The following is a 25,007-nucleotide window of genomic DNA, read 5'->3' as shown; positions in this document are numbered from 1 at the left end:
CATTCAACGCCTAGAGGTGCGTGGGGATTCGAACCTCGCAATATCTCAAATAAATGGAGACTTCGACGCCAAGGATCCAAAAATGGCGGCTTATCACAACGCCGTCCTCAGAATGTCAGCTCGGTTCGAGGGGCTTGAATTCCACCATGTGGTCCGGGAAAACAATCAGGCGGCAGATATCCTTGCCCGCATCGGCGCTAAGCGCGACCCTATCCCACCTAATATCTTCTTGGAAAGGTTGTTTAAGCCATCCATGGTATGGGAAGGAGAGACCGGTAACAATAGTCCGGACCTGGCCACAACACCAGACACCGAACACTCTGACATAATCGGAGGCTCTGCCACCGAAATAACACCTTCGGCCCACGTGATTATGGCCGTCATCGCCCCGTGGACAGAACCCTTCTTGGCTTACCTAACTAGGCAGGAACTACCTAAGGACCCAAACGAGGCACGTTGCATTGTGTGGCGGTCTAAAGCCTACAAGGTCCACGAGGGAGAGCTTTATAAGAAAATCGCTACCGGAGTCCTTCAAAGGTGCATCTCCGAAGAGGAAGGACGGCAACTTTTGGCAGAAATTCATGCTGGCCTTGGCGGCCACCACGCCGCAGCCCGGGCCCTTGTAAGCAAGGCCTTCCGTACAGGTTTTTACTGGACGACGGCCCGAGCAGACGCACAGGATCTCGTTCAACGATGCGTCGGTTGCCAGCTTTTTGCGAATCAAAGCCATATGCCGCCTACCTCTCTCCAAACAATCCCCATCACTTGGCCCTTTGCGGTCTGGGGGCTTGATATGGTCGGACCCCTCAAAGGGGGAAGCCATAAGAAAAAATACTTATTGGTCATGGTGGATAAATTCACCAAATGGATAGAAGCCAAACCAGTTAAAACGGCCGAGTCCGGACCAGTGATAGGCTTCATATCCCGGGTTGTACACCGTTACGGCGTCCCCCACAGCATCATCACCGATAACGGCTCGAACTTTACAGCCGACGAGGTAAAAAATTTGTGCAGCAACATGGGCATTAAGCTCGATTATGCTTCTGTCTATCACCCGCAAACTAACGGTCAAGTCAAGCGAGCAAATGGTCTTATCATGAGCTGCATTAAACCCAGATTAGTGCGATCCTTAAAGCAATCAGATACGCACTGGGTAGAGGAGCTCGACTCCGTACTATGGGGGCTGCGGACCATGCCGAATCGCACTACCGGATACACACCGTTTTTATGGTGTACGGCACAGAGGCAGTACTGCCCTGCGACATAATTCATGACTCACCTCGGGTGCGCATGTACGAAGAGAAAGAAGCCGAGCTTGATCGGCAGGACAGTTTGGACGCCCTGGAGGAGGAGCGTGACATGGCAAAATCCCGTTCCGCATTTTATCAGCAACAGGCTCGAAGGTATCAAAGCAGAGAAGTACGGGCCAAAACTTATAACGTTGGCGAACTCGCTCTACGCCTACCGGAGAGAAAAAGAACAAGCTCAAGCCCAAATGGGAAGGTCCCTTCATTATTGACCAAGTTCTGACCGGTGGAGCGTATCGTCTGCGGGATGCATCGGACAATCGACTCGAGCCAAACCCATGGAACGCAGCCAGACTCCGAAGGTTCTACGCCTAGTGCCGGTCTATGTTCGTCTCCTTACCTCCGTCAATTTTTTATATATCCGTTATCTGTCTTTTATTTATTTCTTTCTTCCCTTTTTCTTCAAGGCCTTAAAAGGCTAAAATGTGTCTTGACTACACAATCTTGACGCGCTAGCCGCGCTCATTATACCTGGGGGCTTCTTATACAGAAGCTTAATATAACTATTTTCCGGGCTCTATGCCCCACACATGTGTTATTCTTCCACATGTACCTTTTTTCGCCATTATATGCATCGATATGATTTAAGTTTTGCCCAAGCTGGGTTGCATGGCTCTTGTGTTTATGCCCTACGTTCCCGTTAATTCGGCTAGGGCATAAGGGGAGCACCTCTGCGATTGTTACTGCCGGGTCAGCCGGATGTGTACCTCAGACTGGGTGAAGCCGAAAGCTAGCGTTCTTAAGGGAATATTCGGTCGGTGAACAAAATATGACCTTTATTTATTGTAATACATGCCCCCAGATGTTTATATCCTGCGTCTCTTTTCGCAGTTCGGACATGCACATTAATGCATGCATACCCAGGGAAAGGAACCCCTAACGGAACTATTCTCCCTGGAAGATGTTTCTTACTATCCATGTAATATAACATAGGTAGTTGGGTACTTGTCTGTTCAAGCACTTATGACCCCTACGCCTGGTTTCCACGCGTACCCCGGTTTTTACATAACTGAGCGGGTATTCGGATACACTCCGGACTGTCGGGTCCAGAGGTCGAAGCGAAAAGGTCCGCCATGACAAATGATTTGCAATCCGGCTAGGGACAATACCTGTCACTTGAAGTACACAGTCACTTAGACTGACTAAATTCTTCTTCTATACCATCCAACAAGCTGTCTAGCCTACAATCCTATTGGGAATACTTTGCGGCTCATTCTACTTGGTCATACACCAAACTGACGGGGATCTCTTTCCCATCGGACCCCACAGGTCCGACCTCGGCCATCTGGTTCGGGTCAGCCTTGGTATATCGCGTCTTCACCATGGCCCAGGCTTCCCTCGCACCTTGTCGGCAGGCTGATATCTTCCTTAATCGGAAGCGCCACCGCGCTCCCTTGAGCTTCTCTACAAGCTCCCCCATGCCTCCTGGCAGGGAGGCAGATGGCCACAAGGCTTGGGCAATGCCCTACATCACCTGCCGAACTTGTTCGTGCAGTTGTGAGAGCTCTGGCAGAAGATCACCCGCAGACCCAGGCATCTCCTCCGCGGGACGACCCGTCAGCATACCTGCAGACATAACTCTGTTAGCCGGTTTCTTCGCTGAACTCTTTAAAAGTTCGTTCAAGCACTTACTAAAAATGCCGCGTCGAAGCCTCTTATTCTCCTTTACGGAGTGAGCAAGCTGGGCTCGAACATCTTTCAGTTCAACGCCCAGCCGGGTATTGGCGTCTTGGAGATCGTTTTTCTCCCGCCTAACCCATGTAAGCACGCGCTCACCAGCCTTTAGTTGTCGTTGAGCATGTTGCTCATCCCCTCGCACGACCCCCGGATTCACTCCCGAGTCATCTGCAGAATCTATTGTTAGATTTGCATGTACGCCGCATACTACCTGGTACATGTCTTTCTTTGCAATAGAAATAAGTGTTACCAGATGGGGCCTTCTCGGACTCCTTCACTGCGGCAACTGCGGCCTGAAGCTGGGCTTTGCACAACTCCAGCTCTTGAGACAACAGGGTATTCTTCTCTGTAAGAACCTATGCCAACAATGATCCTTAAATCAGTTGTGCCAATTGTTTCAAGTCTCAGGGGCTACTGATATACATAATTATTAGATCTTCTTACCCGTATATCCTTTACATACTGGTCTATGGCTCTGGCAAGACCATTTTGAGCAGCTCAGATGTACGCGTCTCCTGGGTTAAAGGCATCAAACGCCTCTTGGGAGAAACAAGCGTCGCGGAGTATGGCCCGGCGACGCCTGTGATTCATGGCACTCTCCACTTCGGAATTCGTAGCGGACAGCCTATCTGCATCCTCTGTAGGAGGAACATCCGGTGTTGGTCCCATGTTAGCATCCGCCTCTAAGTCCGGCTCTGGAGCCCGGCTAGTGGAGACGTGGCCGGCAACCTCTCCGGATATAGTCCGGCGAGCGTTTTTCCTACTAGGAAACATGGATGTTATTATATTTTAAAAGACGACAACCATGGAGCGGGGTTCCTTTTCATACCTCTGCGACGGTGTCTCAGTCCTGACCGCCTTCCTTTTAAGCCTACCCGACTTCGGTGCCCCTTGTTGGTGAGTCACTGCGGTTTCGGCATGGCGTCCCGAGGGCCTTCCCTGTAAGACACCGTATGTGTGCGGTAGGTGAAGTGCAGAAAAAGGGATCCTTCTCGGAAGTTGGGACTCCAGTTTTACTTACATGCGATGCAGGGAGTAGTCCAGGATAATTGGCTATGATGGCCACCATGGCATCGTCGCAGCTCAATTGATAGAACGTTCTGTCAATAAGCTCCACAAATGTGTCCGGATCCTCTTCGAGTCCAGGGTCGAGGGCCCGGTCAGGGTCCTCTGGTTGTGGAGGCGGGTTGTGGACCTCTCTCACAGCTTTTTGCTATGAAATAGCAAGGTAAATATTTATGACAAAGAATGCGGGAAGGTCTGGAGTAAAAAGTAGCAGCTCACCCAGTTTGGCGGGTTGTACATGGAGAATCCATCCCGTGGCTTGATATGGATGAACTCCTCTTCCTCTCCTTTATATAAATCGTACAGTATTTTTGCTAGAGCATCGACGGAGTCCGGACCTTTACGACCGCAGCGGGTGGCATCGTCTTCTCCATTGAAGTGCCACATGGGTTGTCCCCGATATTGAAGTGGCTGCACCCCCCGCATTATACATATTGACATAACCTCGATTATTGTCAATCCTGATTTGGCCAGCGTTTGTATCCGGCCCATCAGGTAAAGGACCTCTCTGTTATCTTCCTCCTGGGGGCTCCGAGGGCGCCAGCTGCGGCGTTTCTTCAAAGGGCCGTTATTACACTCAGGAAGGCCCATCCGAACGGGGTCCGGAAGGGGGACGTCCTCTATATAAAACCACTCCGAAGGCCAGTCTTCGGATGTCTTCTTCAGAGTACCGGATAGGTATCCGGTCCTGGCGATGCACCATATCTCGGCTCCGCCCACTTGATATATCGACCCCTCCTGTGTACGGGGTACGAGGCAGAATAGCCTCTTCCATAGCTCGAAATGAGCTTCAGAGCCCAAAAATAGCTCGCAAAGGGCGACATAGCCTGCGATGTGTAATATGGAGGCAGGAGTAAAATTATGCAGCTGGAGGCCATAGAACTCCAGGAGCCCGCGGAGGAACGGATGGATTGGAAATCCAAGTCCCCTTAACAAGTACGGGACAAGGCATACCCGCTCCCCCATAGACGTGTCGGGAAAGCTCTCCGCTTGTTCCCCGCCATTGTAAGTGGCTAGTCCAGCTCGGACGGGGACCATGTACGCAGGAGGAAGAAACCCCTGGGTCTGTAACTCTACTAACTGTCTGTGGGAAACGGAACACTTCTTCCAGTTGCCTGGCTTAGGGCTACGGGAGCGAGAGGAGGAGCTGCGACGACCGGCCATGATAGGATGGATTTTTTCGGGCACACTCCGATGGATACTCGCTCAGGGAGGATGGTGTGATCTGGATCTAAGGATCCCCGGTCCCTTAAATAGACGATTTACTCACATGGTTAGGGTGGCAAGTGCAAAAATGCCCCGACTTCTCGCATTCGCTCGACACGTGGAGGATAGCCGTTATTAGGCGCAGAAGCCGAGGAGTGCAACATTCATGGGAAGCCGGACACTACTCGACAGGTACTCAGAATTTGGAGAAGAACCCACCTTGCAATGCCGAAGACAATCTGCGCGCCGGACTCATCATCATTGAAGCCTGGTTCGGGGGCTACTGAGGGAGTCCTGGATTAGGGGGTCCTCGGACAGCCGGACTATATCCTTTGGCCGGACTGTTGGACTATGAAGATACAAGATTGAAGACTCCGTCCCGTGTCCGGATGAGACTCTCCTTGCGTGGAAGGCAAGCTTGGCAATACGGATATGTAGATCTCCTCCCTTGTAACCGACTCTGTGTAACCCTAGCCTCCTCCGGTGTCTATATAAACCGGAGGATTTAGTCCATAGGACAACAACAATCATACCATAGGCTAGCTTCTAGGGTTTAGCCTCTATGATCTCGTGGTAGATCAACTCTTGTAATACTCATATCATCAAGATCAATCAAGCAGGAAGTAGGGTATTACCTCCATCGAGAGGGCCCGAACCTGGGTAAACATTGTGTCCCCCGCCTCCTGTTACCATCCGCCTTAGACGCACAGTTTGGGACCCCCTACCCGAGATCCGCCGGTTTTGACACCGACAGGAAGGAAATCGCAAAATCTCAAAGCAAATATTACACGACATATTGTTCTCCGAGTACCAAACGCAAGTTTAAACGCCTCCACGAGGCACGGTACATGTTGCAGGAGTTTAAACAGGAAAGGAGCCGCAAACAAGTCATCCCTGGACACCGACAGCGCCCGCAAGAGGCTCTCCTTCCTTGGTGGTGTCGCCTCCACCTGTACCACCGGCCGGTGCTGCAGGATTAGTAGCACCGCCGGTCGAAGGCGTGGGAGCGAAGGTGTGGAACTTCTTCAGCAGGGCCTCCACCTGACCCTTCACGGCTGCGGCAGCGGCTGCGCGTGCTCGTCGTCCACAGGCTCCAGCAGCTCGTCAAGGCGGGCAGCAGGATCGTGAAGATGGAGGTGGCTGAAGACGCGCGTCAGCGCAGCTGAAGAAAGGACGCGAGCTTCTTCCTCTGCCATGTGGCCGATGCAGCTCACGATTTCCTTAAGCGCCTCGACCAAGTAGGGAAGCAGCTGGGCGGGGCCGTCCTCGTCGGTGGTCAAAGGCTTCTCCAAGCCCTTCTCATAGAGTGCCTTCAGTGCCACGCGCGACCTCTCCTCGAGGAGCGCGAAGGCCGCGCGGTCCTTGGCCAGAACCTTCGCCTTGGCGTCAAGTTCGGCCCTCTCCGCCTCCACCTTCCACTCCAGCTCCTCCAGCCAGCCGTGCTCAGCGGCCTGCGCCTTCGCCGACTGCTCCAGCTCTGCGTCGCGACCCTTGATGGCGTCCACCCGGGCCTTCATCTTCTCCTCCTCCGCCTTGCGGCCACGAGCTTCTTCCGCACGCTCATCACGCATGGTCTTCAGCTCGGCCTCCAGCACCCGGCAGCGACCCTGGGTGGCCTCGACGTCCTTCAGTGCCGCCTCGCGAGCAGCTGCTGCCTGGGAGGCAGCCTGCTTCTCCCCCTCGGAGGTCACCGCGGCCTGGCTCAGTGCCGCCCGAACGGACACGTCAGAACTAAGCCAGCCAGAGACTAGTTCCAGGCGCCCAGCTACCAGGTGGGGTTCGGCGCCCTAAAGATCTTCTCGCAGCCGGGTCATCTCAGAAAGGGCACGCTCCAAGACGTCAGGGGAGGCGGAAGGACCTGGAATCAGCAATGCAACAGGAGGAAGAGGCGACTACGTCACCATGGCCTGGGAGACTGGAAGCTCCTGAGCTTTGGGGACCTCAGCAGCCGCGCCGAACATCAGCGCCTCCAGAGCCAGCGGGGCCACGGGGGTTGACTCCTCACGAGGACGCCCTTCCGGGCCTCGCGAGGACGACCGGGCTGGGGAGGTGCGAGCGTCGTCGCTCCCCTTCCCCGTGGAGGGAGGTGCAGCCGCCGCGGGCGTATCGGCCCCGGGCGGTGTCACCGTATCCTCCTTCCTCTTCTTCGCCCCAGGCGTCGGCCTAATCGCACGGTGGAGAAGCGTCAAGGTCAAGCAGCAGAAGCAGGAACGAAACAAGGCAAGAGCACTTACTGGTCCACCGCAGTGTATTCCACCCTCCTCTTGCTAAGCTTGAAGCCCGAGAGCCTCCTAGCCTGGGGCGCAGGCGCACGGGATCCAGGAGCAGCAGATGGGACGGAAGCGGCTCTAGGCGGCGTTGGAGCGGAATCAGCATCTCAGGAGATCAGTGCCGACCTGCCCCTCGTCGGGATCACGGGCGGCTCCTCCTTCTCCTGGGGTACGTCGACCCCGTCGTCGTTAGGAAGGGTGCAGAGGATGTCAGCCTTGCTCAAGGGGGAGGTCTCCCCCATCCCCTCGGGGGTCGCCTCCAAGTCGCGCTCCCCGTCTTCCTCCTCTTCCTCCTCCTTGAGGGAGTCAGAAGACACGTCCACCGGTGTCGTCGCCTCTAGGACCACAAGGGGCGCCGGCGGCACCAGGACACGCTCGTCGAAGGTGGGCATGGCAGCCGCGACCTGCGCCCCATCCTTGCAACGAAACAAGGGAACGATGGCGCTCGGCGGATACTCTTGGTCGTCCCCGACTAGGAGGCGGAGAGCTACAGCCAGCTCCTCGTCAGACAAGGCTCCCGGGCTCAGGAGAAGCTTCTCCTCTTCACCCCCAAGCGTCCACAAGGGGCGCGAGCGCGCCTGAAGTGGGGCCACCCGCAGCATCAGGAACTCCCTCGGGAGCATGGCCCCCGTCAGCTTTGCCGCCTTCGCGTTGCCCGGCTTCAGGTCGGCGTTCATCTTCTCCAGCACCGACACCGCCCGGTCATCAGTCAGCTTCGCGCGAGACCACACTCGTTAGACTGGGGCATCTCCATCGGCAACCTCAAGCGTGGGTGGATAAAATTGGCGTCCATCATAACCCACTTGCTCCTGGAGCCGTCGGCCTTCTTCCCAGCCTTCGAGATCGTGCTGGCCTTGCCGGCCGCGATGAAGTTGGCTCACCCGGAGGTACAACCCTCGTTGATGCGGAGGAAGAAGAAGAAGTGGCGTAGCAGAGCCACGGACGGCATCACGCCGACATACGCCTCACAGTAGAAAGCAAAGATCGACAAGAGAAGAATGGAATTGGGATGGAGATGGAGAGCTTGCAACCTGTAATGGCGGAGGACAGCATAGAAAAAGTCGAAGAAAGGGGGAACCAGGCCCGCGACGACGCCGCTCATGAAGAAGGGGTAGAAGGTGCTCCCTTGGGCCTCCAGCTCGGCGGAGCCGGCCCGGAGCTCGGTCTTCCCCTTCTCATTGCTCTCCCCTGCCATCAGCAGGCGCGTGGCGGCGAGGTTCTTCTCCGAGACGTTGGGCGTGTCAAGAGCCGGCTCGTACCAAGCAGGCGACGCAGCAACCTTGGCCTTTCGGGGCGCCATTGGTCGGAAGCTCGAAACGGGTTGAAGCGGATCTGGAGATTTCGGAAGCAAGGGGCGAGAAAGGGGATCTGGAGCAAGGCGAAAGGAAGCAATGAAGGCAAGCATTGCCCGCGGCAGCCTTTTGTCAGACGGGCAGTTGCCAAGGAAGCGTGGGGAAGCGGAGACGCCCACGTCCAATCAATCGCCACGCGTCAACCAAGGCCGCAGGCTATTGGGGCCTGCGGCGCTCCGCACTTGCCCCTTGGCTTCGCCTCGAAGCCAAGTCCGAGCACGCCTTGGGCCCGGGGGCTACTGTCGGCGTTCTGGGAACGGGGGTTCCCATGCTTGCCTGCCTGCGGCCCATGGCGTGGCTCCACTCGTGGCCCGGTACGGCCCGTCTTCACCAACAAACGCTCAAGACCCTCGCGAGGGGCCAAGCCTCGCGAGGCGGACGACACAAGACCTCCTCGGGGGCAGCCTCACCAAGCGGACTCGCGAGGGGCGGAGAGATCAAGGCAAGGCGAACCTCGCGAGGTTCCAATGACGTAAGCCATGACGACCAAGGCCAGGCGGGCGCCAGCGCGCACAGTGTCCTCGTTTTCTCTTTGGTGCTAAGGAGGCAAGCGCATGTGAGGAGTACCGAGGCATCAGGCAAAGGTTTCCTTATCACTGCAACAAGACCGAGACCAGCAGGACGGCAGGACGAAGGTCACCGTGGAGCCCAAGACGGCGTCACCACCAGAGCCTTTGGCAGGCGAAGACCACCTTTAGTCAGGATAGCTTGTACTAGTTGTCCCCCTTCAAATTAGCCGCTGTGGCATCTCTTCCTGCTCAATATTTGGGAAGAGGACCATGCCTCTATAAATAGGACTAGCCACCACAGTAGGAGGCAACTCATCTCGAACTGAGCCTCAGCTCATCTTGATCTGGGTCCACTCCAGCCTCACACCCACTGCTACCTCTTGAGCATGCGTTGGTTTTTCCCTTGAAGAGGAAAGGGTGATGTAGCAAAGTAGCGTAAGTATTTCCCTCGGTTTTTGAGAACCAAGGTATCAATCCAGTAGGAGGCCACACGCAAGTCCCTCGTACCTACAAAAACAAATAAGAACCTTGCAACCAACGCGATAAAGGGGTTGTCAATCCCTTCACGACCACTTGCAAAAGTGAGATCTGATAGAGATGATAAGATAATATTTTTGGTATTTTTATGATAAAGACTAAAAGTAAAGAAAGCAAAATAAACGGCGATAGAAATAGCTTGTTGACAGGAGATTAATATGATGGAAAATAGACCCGGGGGCCATAGGTTTCACTAGTGGCTTCTCTTAAGATAGCATAACTATTACGATGGGTGAACAAATTACTGTCGAGCAATTGATAGAAAAGTGCATAATTATGAGAATATCTAGGCATGATCATGTATATAGGCATCAAGTCCGTGACAAGTAGACCGACTCCTGCCTGCATCTACTACTATTACTCCACACATCGACCGCTATCCAGCATGCATCTAGAGTATTAAGTTCATAAGAACAGAATAACGCATTAGGTAAGATCACATGATCTAGAGGGATAAACTCAAGCAATATGATATAAACCCCATCTTTTTATCCTCGATGGCAACAATACAATACGTGTCGTTTCCCCTACAGTCACTGGGATCGAGCACCGCATGATTGAACCCAAAGCTAAGCACTTCTCCCATTGTAAGAAAGATCAATCTAGTAGGCCAAACCAAACTGATAATTCGAAGAGACTTGCAAAGATAACCAATCATACATAAAAGAATTCAGAGAAGATTCAAATATTGTTCATAGATAATCTTGATCATAAACCCACAATTCATCGGATCTTGACAAACACACCGCAAAAAGAGTTACATCGAATAGATCTCCAAGAATATCAAGGAGAACTTTGTATTGAGATCCAAAGAGAGAGAAGAAGCCATCTAGCTAATAACTATGGACCCGAAGGTCTGTGGTAAACTACTCACACATCATCGAAGAGGCTATGGTGTTGATGTAGAAGCCCTCCGTGATCGATGCCCCCTCCGGTGGAGTGCCGGAAAAGGCCCCAAGATGGGATCTCACGGGTACAGAAGGTTGCGGCGGTGGAATTAGGTTTTCGTGGTGCTCCTCGATGGTTTCGGGGTACGTAGGTATATATAGGAGGAAGAAGTAGGTCGGTGGAGCCACGAGGGGCCCACGAGGGTGGAGGGGGCGCCCAGGGGGGTGGGCGCGCCCCCTGCCTCGTGGCCACCTCGTATGTTTCTTGACGTCCACTCCAAGTCCTCTGGATCACGTTTGTTCCAAAAATCACGCTCCCGAAGGTTTCATTCTGTTTGGACTCCGTTTGATATTCTTTTTCTGCGAAACACTGAAATAGGCAAAAAAAACAGCAATTTGCACTAGGCCTTGGGTTAGTCCCAAAAATAATATAAAAGTGTATAATAAAGCCCATTAAAGATCCAAAACAGAATATATAATAGCATGGAGCAATCAAAAAATTATAGATACATTGGAGACGTATCACCCACCAAGCACAAGAACGCCTCTCCTCAGGAGGTTGTTCTTCCCCTTGTACTGTTCATCCTCGGCCCAAGAGGCAATCCACCACACCACACTAGAGTAGGGTATTACACCACAATGGTGGCCCGAACCAGTATAAATCTCGTGTCTCTTGTGTTGCGGGTTCGTCGAGCTAGGCTTTGAGATCGCGGTGAGGCTGAGGGTGTCATTAGGTAGGGGGAAATCTTCGTGCGCACCCCAGTGTCCGAACCTCAAGGGTTTTGCCAGAAGCCAAAATCCGACAGATAGTAACAGCAACTCCAATGGGGCGACCCATTTCGTCTGCTCCCATCCGTTTGGGTCGGCGCGGACAGAAAAGTCGGCCCAACGCGCCGACCCAAACGGACGCGCGTCCGCTTTTCGTCCGTCTGCCGACCCATTCCCGGCCCATTTTTAGCCGGATTTGCGTCGGCGCGGACACGAGACGGACGTGCACGCGCTCGCCCTCTTCCCTCCCCGAGCCCACTGGTCGGTGGCACATTGGCCTCTCCCCATCCAACAGTACACCCTCGCCCGCCTCCTTTGTCGCCAACGCTGCCGGCCATTTTTTCCGATAGAAAAAGGATACATAGATAGTTCTAACATAGACAAATAAAAGAAAAGATCAACTACTCGTCGTTTTCCGACTCCGACTCTGTAATGTCCTCCTCCGACCTCTGAATGTAGGCGTCAACATACCGCTCGTCCTCGGAGTCCCAGGACGACGCTTCTCCTAGCTTCATGTTCAATTGAGCGGCCTGCTTCCGCGCACACTTGTCCTCCCGATAGGCGGCTCACTCCGTCCTCCTCGCCTCCCTCTCCATCCTCCTTTGCTTTTAGAACTGACGCTCGTTGACGATGTCCTGCGGGAAGCGTTCGCGCCACACCGCCATGGCTTCCTCGTCCATCTCAGCGATGGCGAGGCGACGCTGCCGCCTCCGGTTGTCACGACGATCCTCGTCGGTGAAAAGCCGCGGGAGAGGTGCGAGATCCTGTGCCCGCTGGCTCGTCGACACGTCGGGAAAATTCATCTTCCGACGAGGCCGCCGGAGGCGCCACGCCGCCGCGTCGTACGCGCGGGCCGCATCCTCTGCGGTGTCGAAGGTGCCGAGACCGAGGCGTTTCTCGCCAAACCAGATCTCGGAGAAGAAGGCGCCGGAGCGGCGCTCGCGGACTCCGCGAAAATCCAAAGCGCCCAGGTGGCGCATCGACATGGTGGCGCAGAGGCGGCGAGACTAGTGAGAGGGGCGATGCGAGTGGGCGGCGGACAGAGTGTGCAGGGAGCGCCTTCTTAATAACGCGCGCCGGACGCGGCGCGCCAAAACCAGCGCGCGCTAGGCCGATTATTCCCCGCACGCACAATGCTTTCCCGCGCGCTGGAGCGCCAAAACCAGGGCGACAACATGGCCGCTGGCATGATCTATGGCCGTGAGCCTTTTTAAAAAATTACGCGCGGACATGAAATGGGTCGTTGGGCGCACTGTGACCCAAATCTAAAAGAGGGCGGACGCTTGCGCAGGGAGCACGTGCACTCCTCCGCACGGCTCCTCTGCGCCGCCGCCGCCTCCGTGTGTTGACCATGCCACCAAATCCATGTTGCGTCGAAAAAATCGCTGGATCCGTGTGCTACCGGCCACTTCACCGTCTCCGGGGATCGCCAGGGAATTTCGCCGGGAAGGAAGGGGATGGAGGACGTGGGCAGAAAAGGTGGGAGGTGTAGCTCGTCTCCCCCGAGGTCGCACCCGAGAGAACCTCCAGCGCCTGCCGCCATCGCTCCCCATGAACAGCACCTCCCGCCGATGACTTCTCTTCATCTTCCTTGACCATGCACGGCGGCGAAGTGAGAAAATTACACAATATACCACAATTGGGGCGGTGGTACAGCGTATAACAGTGTATTGACGTTGTATCTGACCATTGGGGCCCTCTGACAGGCATGTTCTTTTCCAAAAAAGACCCTTACCTCTTATTTAATCACGCATCCATCCCTGGTTTGCTAAAAACGGCCCCGCCAGGAAAAAATTTAAAAGAAAAAAAACAAGCGCCAAGCGGGCCCCGTGTTGGGCGCACTGCGACCCAAATCTAAAAAAGGGCGGACGCTCGTGCACTCCTCCGCACGGCTCCTCTGCGCCGCCGCCGCCTCCGTGTGTTGACCATGCCACCAAATCCATGTTGCGTTGAAAAAATCGCTGGATCCGTGTGCTACCGGCCACATCACCGTCTCCGGGGATCGCCAGGGAATTTTGCCGGGAAGGAAGGGGATGGAGGACGTGGGCAGAAAAGGTGGGTGGTGCAGCTCGGTTCCCCCGAGGTCGCACCCGAGAGAACCTCCAGCGCCTGCCGCCATCGCTCCCCATGAACAGCACCTCCCACCGATGACTTCTCTTCATCTTCCTTGACCATGCACGGCGGCGAAGTGAGAAAATTACATAATAGTACCACAATTGGGGCGGTGGTACCGCGTATAACAGTGTATTGACGTTGTATCTGACCATTGGGGCCCTCTGACAGGCATGTTCTTTTCCAAAAAAGACCCTTACCTCTTATTTAATCACGCATCCATCCCTGGTTTGCTAAAAACGGCCCCGCCAGGAAAAAAATTTAAAAGAAAAAAAACACGCGCCAAGCGCGGTGACCGGATTCGAACCGGCGACGTCGGGTTCGCAGCGCAATGCTCCCTGCTATTGGGCTACAGCAACTTTCCGGTCTTAGTGCACGCGTACACTCTTTTATAGTTTCACCCATTTCGTTTTTTTTCTGTACTTGTTTTTTTTTTCGTGTTCTTTTTTGCGTGTCTGTTTTATCTTTTCTCAGATTTTTGGTATTCTTCGGGCCGTACGCAGTGTGCGTATCATATATAGAAAAAATTATACACATATATACATTGTGTATTAAAAAATGTATGTGTGCGATGAACATTTTTATAGTACGGAAAAAGGTCATTGTATATTTAAATGTTCATCTTATATTTAAATAAGATCATTGTATTTAAATATATATATATATATATATTATGATGTGACGAACATTTTATTTAAATACGATACACTTCTGTAATATATGATGCAATGAACATATTTTTAATTATATGATGTGATGATCATTTTTTTAATATCATATAACCCTTTTCAGTATCTAATAACATTTAATAAGAAAATTTTAATATACACATCTTTTAAATATACGGTGAACTTTTTGTAAATAGGGAAACACAAACAAACATATATGTTCACACAGACAGCATATATGTTTTTATACACTTTAGACATGTCTTAGCCTTTTGGACTCTTCCATTTTTTTGATATGTTTTTTATTCAGATTTCTTTTATATTTTTTAGTCTTGGGTATTCTTCGGCCGTATGCCGTGTGTGTATCATATATTGAAAAAATGTTGACAATATACATATTGTATGTTATCTTTATAAATACACATCATATATTGTACATTAGATCATCATACAATATATACGCGGTAACTATAATTTTTGAATAGTATGCAGTGACCATAATTTTAGTACGTGGTATATTATATAATTTATGTCACTGTCCATAATGTGTATAATTTTTCAATACACGATACGCACTGCATACGGCCCGAAGAAACCTAAATCTGAAAATAGATAAAAGAAATCCGAAAAAAGACATATACAAAAAAGGGAACAGTTAAAAAGGCTAGCACATGTCAATGATAATAGCATAAAAAGGTATGTGCCTGCTACGTTAACGAGTCTGAATAGTGACGCAGTGGCCAGCGTGCGTTGTATAATTTTTTTCCGTACTATAAAAATGTTCATCGTACACATACATTTTTTAATACACAATGTATATATATGTGGATGATTTGTCTCTATATATAATACGCACACTGCGTACGGCGCGAAGAATACCAAAAATTTGAGAAAAGATAAAAGAGACGCGCAAGAAAACGAAATGGCTCAAACTATAAAAGGACTTACACGTGCACTACGATAGGAAGGTTGTTGTAGCCCAATGGCAAGGAGCGTTGCGTGGCGAACTTGAGAACGCGGGTTCGGATCCGGGCAGCGCGCTCGGCTCGTGATTATTTTTTAAAAAAAATTCTGGCATTTTGTGACAAACCAGGGATGGATGGGTGATTAAATAAGAGGACCTGGCATTTTTAGCAAACCAGGGATGGATGGGTGATTAAATAAGAGGTAAGGGTCTTTTTTGGAAAAAGAACATGCCACGTCAGAACCTGACAGGAGGGCCCCAAAGGTCAGATACAACTTCAATACACTGTTATATGCGGTTTAGACTATTTTATAACAGGCTGCCCCAAACATGGTACTGACATGTAAAAATTATAAAAAGTGGTTCCAATCCGCCACCACCACCCTAATTATGGTACTATCGTGTAATTTTCTCCGGCGAAGTAGCTTGCCAGGGATCTGGTCGCCTCGGTGAGTTGGGGCAGAGGAGTGGAGAAAAAAGGGCAGAGAAGTGGGGGAGAGGGGAGGTGGTGTTCGTGACCAAAGCTGATCAAATGGGCCGTGCCAACTGGGCCGACCCGTTAGCACACATGCACGGTGCGGACCAGGCACAGCACAACATGAGCTAAATGGGCCGAACCCGGCACGCGGCACACTAGGGGCCGTGCCTGGGCTTGAAGGCTGGGCATACAGACCAGCACGGCATGGCACGATTAGCTTTTCTTATTTATTTTTCTAGATTGGGTTGTGCCGTGCCAAGCATGATTAGCACGGGCCGTGTTGTGCCGTGCCGGGACGGCCCATTTGGCCAACTCTGTTCGGGACGGATGGACTGATTCCCAAACGACTTTGTGCATTGACGTGGCTGTGTACCCTGCTCCAAGATTTGTGATTGATATCCTACAGTCTAGAGGACATTCGCATGCAACTTCTAAAATACTGGTCGTTTGGGAGTTATATATTCCACTTTTTTAGGGATATTTGTATTCATATGGCAACGAAAGCAACAATAGTATATCACACAAAGTTTGAGGATTCGGGGATTAGGGTTACCTCTTCTCTCACGACCCCGCTCTCTCTCTTTTTTAGGGAACTCTCTCTTTCTCTCTAAGCCTGAGGAAAGTTGGTGGTATTGACCTCAGCCTGGCCAATGTGCCCAAAGTACGTACCAGATAACCACCAGCTCAACATCAAGATAGTACAATCGCATTTACTTGTCCCAAACGACCAGTTCCCTTTTCATTTTCAGCAACTTCAGACTTGGAAGACTTATAGAGGATATTTATACCCCTAGGGGTTTCCTACTCCGGCGACTCGCATGTCATCCAGTGTCGACAATTTCCATCGCCGTTCTCCACACCATCCTCTCCCCGATCCTAGCGCGTGCTTGGGCTAAGTAATTGGTCAGCATTGTCCTTCCACCCAACCTCGGCATCGCTGCTTTTTCGAGGGGTGGGGGGGTTCTCCTGGTGTGTGCTTAGATCGGATAGCAAAGTCGGCATCCCAGACGTCTGGGGGCGCATCCTCGGGGAGGAAGAAGGAGGGAAATGAAATTGATCTGGAGGAAGCCATGAAGCGGATGAAGTTGAAATTCTCCAAGTTTTTTTTTTGCGAGAAAACTTCCAATCTATTCATCTTCAACCATGGTAGTACAACAACCACCAGTAATAATAAAAATTACATCCAGATTCGTAGACCACCTACCGGTGACTACAAGCACTGAAGCGAGCCGAAGGCTCACCGCCATCATTGCCCCTCAATCGCCGGAGCCGGGCAAATGTTGTTGTAGTAGGCAGTCGGGAAATCGTCATGTTAAGGCCCCATAGGACCAGTGCACCAGAACAACAACCGCCACCGATGAAGACTAGTGTAGATCGAAAGGATCCAATTTGAAAACACACGAACGTAGACGAACTATGACCAGACCTGAGAAGATCCACCGGAGACACATCTCCACACGCCTACCAACGATGCTAGACGCACCACCAGAACGGGGGTTAGACGGGGAGAACCTTATTCCATCTTCAGAGAGTCTCCGCCGTCTCACCTTCCTGAGTAGGACACAAACTCTAACAAAACTCAAAGAAATTTCTAAAAATGGAGCCCTCTTGCCGACAAGGGTCGGGATCCACCGCGACCCATGGCCCTAAGGCCACCCGAGACGATGCAGACAGGCGGCGGTGCCGGAAGTAGGCGAAGGAACTCTAAACTTTTTGAAGGAGTGTCGCCAGAGGCGGCAGCTGCCGCATGTACTAACAGGTTGCCTCTGGTTCTGCTCTAAAGGTCTTCGAGCTTCACAACATGTTTGTGTGCGAGGAAGAGATCTTGAGGCTCTCTAAGGAGGCAAGATGGCTTTGTTGTTGCTAGGGTTAACACCTTAGAAACGTTCAGTGTCGATGCCTTCAAGGATACCATAAGTATGCATGGCGACCTGCTAACAAAACAAATTTCTTCGAGGTGGATGATAACCTCTTCGTGCTCCAGTTATTCTGGTTGGGCGACTGGAATCGGGTAACACACCAGGGGCCATGGATCTTCCGTTGATTAATGGTGATCGTAGAAGAGTATGGCGAAAGGGGTAGACCGAGGGGCGTGGTGGGTAACATAACTCATGTCTTGGTGGAGATCCACGATCTCCCGGATCTTTATCGGTCACAACCCAAGGAGGATTGGGCATGTAAAGAGTGTGGACATGAACCCTTCTAGGGTGTATGAAGGAAATTATGTGAGAGTAATTAAGGGCCAAGATAGCACTTGCATAACCCGTTTTGCACCTCTAAATTAGAATGGGAAAGAGAGAATATACTTGCTCATAAAATATGAAAATATAGGATTTATTTTTTTGCAAGGTTCGTGGTGTCTTGGGTCACATCAAAGAGGAATGTGGCGACAGAGTAGACAACTCGAAGGAAATCGAGTATGGATTATGGATGGTTGTGGTCAGAAGGAGCATGTCGAGGAACCAAAACTTTGGTCGTGGGAGTGCTTCTCAGGCAGGAGGGCCCCTATGAGAGGAGGGCGGGTCGAAACGCTGGCGATACGGTGTGGCAATGCCTACACCCCACGATTGCGTACGTCTATTGAAGCCGGCATGGAGGAGGGGAGGAGGATCCGAATGACACTGCGGAAACTCCATTGGAACCTGATGAAGGGGAAGAAAATCGAGAGAGAGACAAGGAGTCAGCTTGAGCTAAAATAAGCTTGATATGGATGTGGAGCATGACAAGGAGCATGGTGCCAACACCGCCCCACCCCCGCGCGCAAGCTTATGTTCCTCCACGGGAGCGAAAGAAGATAAGGAAATGGTCGTCCCCTGCCCTGCAGAGGCAAAACAAAAATGATGAGTTAGCAAAAAATAAGAAATGACATGGCAACATCGGGGGCTCCCTCACGAAGGACCACCGCGCCTAATGTCTATCCTATGTTGGAACTGTCACCTGATTGTGAATTGGCTCGCATGCACACTAGGATTAGGAGATCATGCATATGCATGAAATCACTTAAGAGTGCGTGGGTTTCGAATTTTTTTGGATTTTTCTAGAAACGCGGTTCGTATATATCCTTCTCTCCCCGACTTAATCGAAGAAGACAAGTTGTCGGCGCCGACGATGCGACGACAGCCGCGACAGGCTCATTAATGTATTTTCATCTATTATTATTGTGTTAAAAATTATTTTGCCCTCGTAACAAGCACGGGCAAATACATAGTTAGAAAAAAAACTATACTTTTAATTCTCTACAGGTCTAATTAACTGTCTGCTTGATTAATTAACTAGCAAAAGGACCCGTGTGTTGCAACGGGAGAAAAAAAATCATAATCTCCAATGGCTATGACCATATTTTCCTGCATCACCGAGATACATTATCGCTCTCAATTTCGTTAAATCATGAACAATTTTGTGAAATCATGAACATTTTTATAAACTTGTGCACATATTTGAAATCGTGAACATTTTTCAAATCCATGCACACTTTAACAAATTTTCAAACATTTCTAAAAACAATAATTTTTTCAATTCGTGAACATTTCATACTATTCCAAATAGTTTTTTTTCAAAATTGCGAACAATTTTCTTGAATCGTAAAACATTTCTAGAATCAACGAACATTTTTCTGCAAATTGACGGGACAATTTTTTAAATTCACGAACCTTTTTTTGATTTAACGGACATTTTGTGAAATGCATAATCATTTTTTGAATCAGCGAACATTTTATGAATGAATAAACTATTTTGTAAGTCACAAACTATTTTAAAAAAATTTAGGATATTTTTCCATTCATGACCATTTTTTGAATTGCCAACATTTTGTTCAATTGCATTAACATTTTTTAATACACAAACTTTTAAAAAAATCAAGAACATGTTTTGATTTTTTGAACATTTGTTTTCAAAATTTCGAACATTTTTTGAATAAGCAAACATTCATTTAAAAAATCATGAATATTTTTTGAATCCACAAGCATTTATGATTTATTAAAACTTTTTATTGCAAAAATATTATTTTCTTAAAATTTTGAAACTTTCTTGAAGTCCCAAATTATTTAAAGTAGAAAAGCAAAAAAATAGAAAAATAGAAAAACAGCCTATCCAGGCATGGGCCGGCCCGAACAGGCACTTTGCGTCTTTTCCCAACGTGCAGAGCGCAGTATAGGAGGTTCCTACTACATGGCCGGCTCGGGCAAGGATTCTCTTGTGTGAAACATTTTGTATAAATTATAGATGGCATTGGTAGGTGATATTTTGCAACTATGGAGGTAATTTTCTACATACCGCCAGAAGCAATAACTCCTTTATTATTAGCTATATATATATATATGTAGATATAAATTATAGTATTAATGACTTGGTTTCCAAATCAATTCGGTGTGGAAAAAACTTTATTTAAAGTAAACTAATTAATTATATGAGTAAGTAATTATTGGCTAATTAATTGTATTAATGACTTGATTTTCAAATTGATTCGGTGCTTGGCTTCTAAATTATTTTCGCTTTAATAGCTGCGTGAGAAAGACGTCTATACTGTATTGATAGCAAAAACCCACCTCCCTACCTACCAAATTTATTCAAATTTCCACCGCTAACCGGGTGGCCCACCCTGCCAGCCTCGCACGCGGCTGTTACAGTTTGTTTCACCAGTCTTATAGCTAGCCACCCTCTCTCTAGTCCTCAACCGATCCCAAATCTTCTTTGGTTCCTTCACGCGAGAATTCCAGCCTAGCACCGCCTGCGGCGGCAGCCGCTAGGGCCAGGGCCTGATGGCTAGGGTGTGCGCTGGACCCTGCAGCGCGGCGAAGCACAGTGGCCAGGAGCCGGCCGGAAGAGGCACCGTACCGGGAGTTTCTCCTCGGCCGCCGCCGCATAGGCCGCTATCAATACCTCCCCGTTATTTACTGTACCTTTGACCTTCCGTTTCTTGTTCTGGATCTTCGTGATTTGTGTTTTTGGTTGGATGAATCTAGTCATTGGGTGCTGTTGCTCGCAGGCTGCAGCCATGGAAGATCCCGGAGGAAGATTGACGCCAACGGATGCCGATCTTGAATAGAACGATCAAGGATGAGGTTTCCCGATCTTAAACTGTGATTCTAGTACACATTCTAGATCAGAACTTCTGATTTTAGCAGGTGGTAACTGGTAACTGAAAAACTTGCACGGTTATTAAGTTTCCATACCTGGATACAACAATCCTTAGCATCTTCACAAGAGTACGGGAAACTAAGAACGCCGTTGCTAAGGCTGGTCGTTATCAAGTGGGTTCGATTCTAATCACTGGGGATTTATGTTCAGGAATCAGGAATTCTTCTCTCCACTTCAGTTGAAACTTCAAGGTGCTTACAGCTGCTTCGCAACTCTAGCAGAGTCGTCAGATCCAGATTTTGTTTTTGTTTTGAGAAGCATACAGATGCAAATCATGCTACACTATTTATTACTGCCGTTACAGTTCCAATTCATTCACTATTATGAAATTTATTACCTACCTACCAAATTTACTCAAATTTCCAGCTCTGACCTGGTGGCCTACCCTGCCAGCAGCCTCGCTCACACGGGCGTTACAGTTCGTTGCCAAGACGCCAAATACCCAGTTGGCGGCGCCGGGGAGCGTGCTGCAGCTGTAGGTGTTCCACCTCAGTTCTTCATAGACCTGTAAGCTTTCCACGTCACTTCTTCCCGTGCTGCAGTGATGAACTTCAACTGATTGCAAAGTACAACTCCTGATCGGATTGGTTGGACGCAGGGTAGACGGGGAGTAGGAGGAGAAGCAGATGCCGGTTCCGCAGTGGCGATGGTTCGTTTACCTTTGATGTTCTTCTTCCCTTTGTCTTTATGGACCATGATGATTTCTGTTGCTGGCAGGCTACAGCCATGGGACGGATGATCTTCGTGGGAGATTGAGGCCCGCGTGGATGCCGATCTTTTCTGGAGCCCCATGAGGTTTGCCTTAATTAACTATGGTTCTAGTGCACATTATATTCTATGGTCAGAACTGCTGCTTTTTAGAAGGTGGAAGTGAAACTTGTACCCAAGTTTCCATGTCCATGACAGCACCATAGAAAACTTTTCTTTTTGTTAGCAAGATAGGAGGAATTATGAGTCTGACTTGAAGCTTGGCCACAAGAGCTAACATGGTCTGAATAATTAAATATACCATAATATAGTACATGGAATTGATTCTACAAGATTCTTGGTAGGTAGCATAGAAACTAGCAAGACCGAAGGCAGTTGCCATCAGCAGAAAGATAAGCGTTGTCATGTTCTCTTACATAGGCACTCAATGAAGCTTAATCCCAATTATGAACATACGGGCAATGTTGATCGATCATGTGGGCCTAGCTTGTCATGCCTTATCTTCCACACTTCTACGTTGGTCCATGGCATAGGGGGATATGAATGGCCATATGTTCGTCTGTGTGGGGGGGGGAATCCTGATAGGGTTGGAAATTTTAACATCTTTCTGCGGCTCCACGAGAATTCCATGGGGCCTCCCCTTGCCTCCGACCGCTCCCATAGCCTACTTTGTCGGCGCGTAATCATTGTCGCCTGCGCTACTCCAAGAGTTGTGTTTTCCCTCGTATGGAGACTTGTCAGGGATGGATCATAACGATCTTTTGATCCGTCGGCAGCTATTGGAGCTTTGATCTAGCACCAAATTGTGTCGGGCGGAGTACGAGTAGCAGGTCTGGATGGCTTCACGCGAGACACATTAGGATCAACCTAGGTTTGGGCCCTCTTAAGAGAGGTACAAACCAAATCCTACTACTAAGAGTTGTATTGCTCATATGCAGCTTGAGATCTGAGTGATCACAACCTAGGGTTCTTCGTTACAAAGGGCAGCCGCGATGGCGGCAGAGAGGTGGGAGATGAAGGGTTAGGTGAGGATCCCTAAATATCACTAAGTTAGATGATTCTAGATGAATTGTTAGAAAGAGTGGAGATTTATCGATCCTTGATCGAGAGCCCCCTAGCTCGCCATACATGGCTCTAGCCAGTTTACAAATGGGTGCACCCATCCGGGTCAAACCGAACACTTGTTCGTCAGGCGCGCCTTCTGGTTTGCTTGTACTCCAAGAGAATTATGTGCCCTACTCCCTGTAAAGAAAGTGGGCTCTAAGTCATCGTTCCGGCCCACTTGACGCTACCGGGTCGACTTTTGTCCTTCTTGACTATACATGGGTGGTATGCCATCATCAATAGCTCCCAACGCCTTTAGAGACTGATTGTTCCTTGTCCTCGCGGCAGCTCTGCCTGAGACGAGGGCTTCAGCCTTCTCTCTTGGGAAAGTTTCTCAAGCAATACTCGCCTGAGTGTGTCGTCTTGTTGCTTGGAGGGGGATTGTGATGGACTAGTAGAACTCATGTAGAAAAAAGGTAAAGAGTCGAGTTGTATCCACTCTATAGGGCAAGTCTTGGTGGTATCTAGTCATTTCCAGTGGATGGAATCTAGATAGTGACCTAAAATGGGGCATACCAAAATCCCAACAAAATTATCAAGTGGTACCTGGTTTCCGAGTGGGTCGGGTGAAGCTGGTGTCCCTCAAGGGTAATATCCTCAGGATTCATGTCAGAACCAGAACACATGATGTCATGCTTCCCTTCACCTGCATGTATTCGAGTGGTCCTAGACCCCTTGAGGTCAACCATCGAAACCCTCAATCGGCAGTACTTGAGTCTCGGGTGCCCGATTCTTGAATGGTTGTCTATTGGAGGCATATTGTATTTGCATTGATTTGGGTGCGCCCTCGCGAGTGTGGGACCCATTGAAGGTCAGCCACTGAAACCCCAAGTCAAACAAGCACAAGGGCATGAAAGGTCATGTGGTCCAGGCAGTCTTCGCGCAAACTGTTGTGAGGAAGCAGTCATTGAACGATCTCCATGTCTTCAATTGGTCGAACATTAAGGTGGAATGACGTGACATTAAAATCACAATGGGATCTATAGTGGAGGGGCCACATTACCTGTTCAGTTTCAGTTCGAAAGGGCCTCAGCCCTCAGGAATGTGATGCGGCGTGACATGGGACCACGTGCAACTTTTCCACGTTTTCATGGTGAGTGGCGAAGTGGCTCGCTGTCTCGGTTTCACCCTCTATAAAAGTAGAGGGGCGGGGAAAAAACTAAAAACTAGTTTAGCCCGTTGTCAATTTTGCTTCTTCTTCCTCGCGCCTCCCTGACTCCTCGTTTTCCACTTGACCTGTGCTCTAGGCAAGAAGCTCGTGCCACCATCATACGCACGCTGAGTGTTCTTTCTTTTGGTGCCCACCCTGCCCCATAGAGCCCCACTCACATGTTCCTTCCATGCATCGAAATCTTAATCACGTGACCCTAGATCTGGGCCGCCACAATCTAATTCATTCCTTCCTCGATGGAGATGGAGTGCTTGATGAGAAGTTTGTGGCGCCATAGTCTAGGCCCGGGAGGAGCTTCAAGCAGTGGCAATGGTGGCATGGATGAAATCCACTATGACAGAGGAGGCGACACGAGGGATTATCCCAAGGGCATGCTCCAATGGTGAGCTACTCCAGGGTGGCTTTCCCCACTCCTGACACGAATGTTCCATTGATTACACCCATATCTTAATCCCGCGGCCCTGGATTTGGGCCGCCATTATCAATTTCAATCCTTCCTAGATGAAGAGGGAGTGCTTGAGGAGAAGTTTGTGGCGCCATAGTCTAGGACAACGAGGAGGAGCTTCAAGTAGTGGCGATGGTGGCATGGATGAAATCCATGGTGACAGAGGAGGCAACAGGAGCTCTTCTCCCCAAGGGCATGCTCCAGTGGCGAGCTACTCTGGGGTAGCTTTCCCCACCCTCGACACAGATGAGGTTATCGTCCACACACCCATCTTGAACCTTCGACAAGGGATGGCACACATAGTTGTTTTACTGCTCCAATTAACCACCCTCCCTCTCGTGTGGAGAGTGAGATGGAATGAACTTCTGAGGGATTTGGAAGAGGCTGAATTTCAAGTCGTTCAAGGGCGCCTCTCACATGTGCTTTAGTCGGAAGACACTGGGGTTGGGATGATCTCAACCTTGATTGGTCTGCGGATATAGACCGTTAAGCAAAGGATCCACCTGATGTTTGTGCTCACCAAGCTTGATGATATGACTCGGGAGGTAGAAGCCCGATCCTCGAAGGATGCATTGATACTCCGAGTCAGGAGATTGTTGAAAGTTGACACCATCATTACCAATGCACCCCATCAGGGCCTTTC

At 50.1% G+C, this 25,007-nt stretch overlaps 1 long non-coding RNA gene across 1 annotated transcript; it reads left to right on the top strand.

Moving 5' to 3' along the window:
- The first annotated feature begins 21,330 nt into the window (after positions 1 to 21,330).
- On the top strand, positions 21,331 to 22,996 carry LOC123124284 (uncharacterized). The gene is made up of 3 exons (XR_006461030.1): positions 21,331 to 21,443; positions 21,535 to 21,585; positions 21,654 to 22,996. It is a non-coding gene; the product is annotated as an uncharacterized lncRNA (long non-coding RNA).
- Positions 22,997 to 25,007: the final 2,011 nt, after the last annotated feature.

Source organism: Triticum aestivum, chromosome 5D (assembly GCF_018294505.1).
Source record: "Triticum aestivum cultivar Chinese Spring chromosome 5D, IWGSC CS RefSeq v2.1, whole genome shotgun sequence".
Classification (NCBI taxonomy): domain Eukaryota; kingdom Viridiplantae; phylum Streptophyta; class Magnoliopsida; order Poales; family Poaceae; genus Triticum; species Triticum aestivum.
Note: the sequence above shows the minus strand (reverse complement) of the source record. Positions and strands in the feature narration are given on the sequence as shown.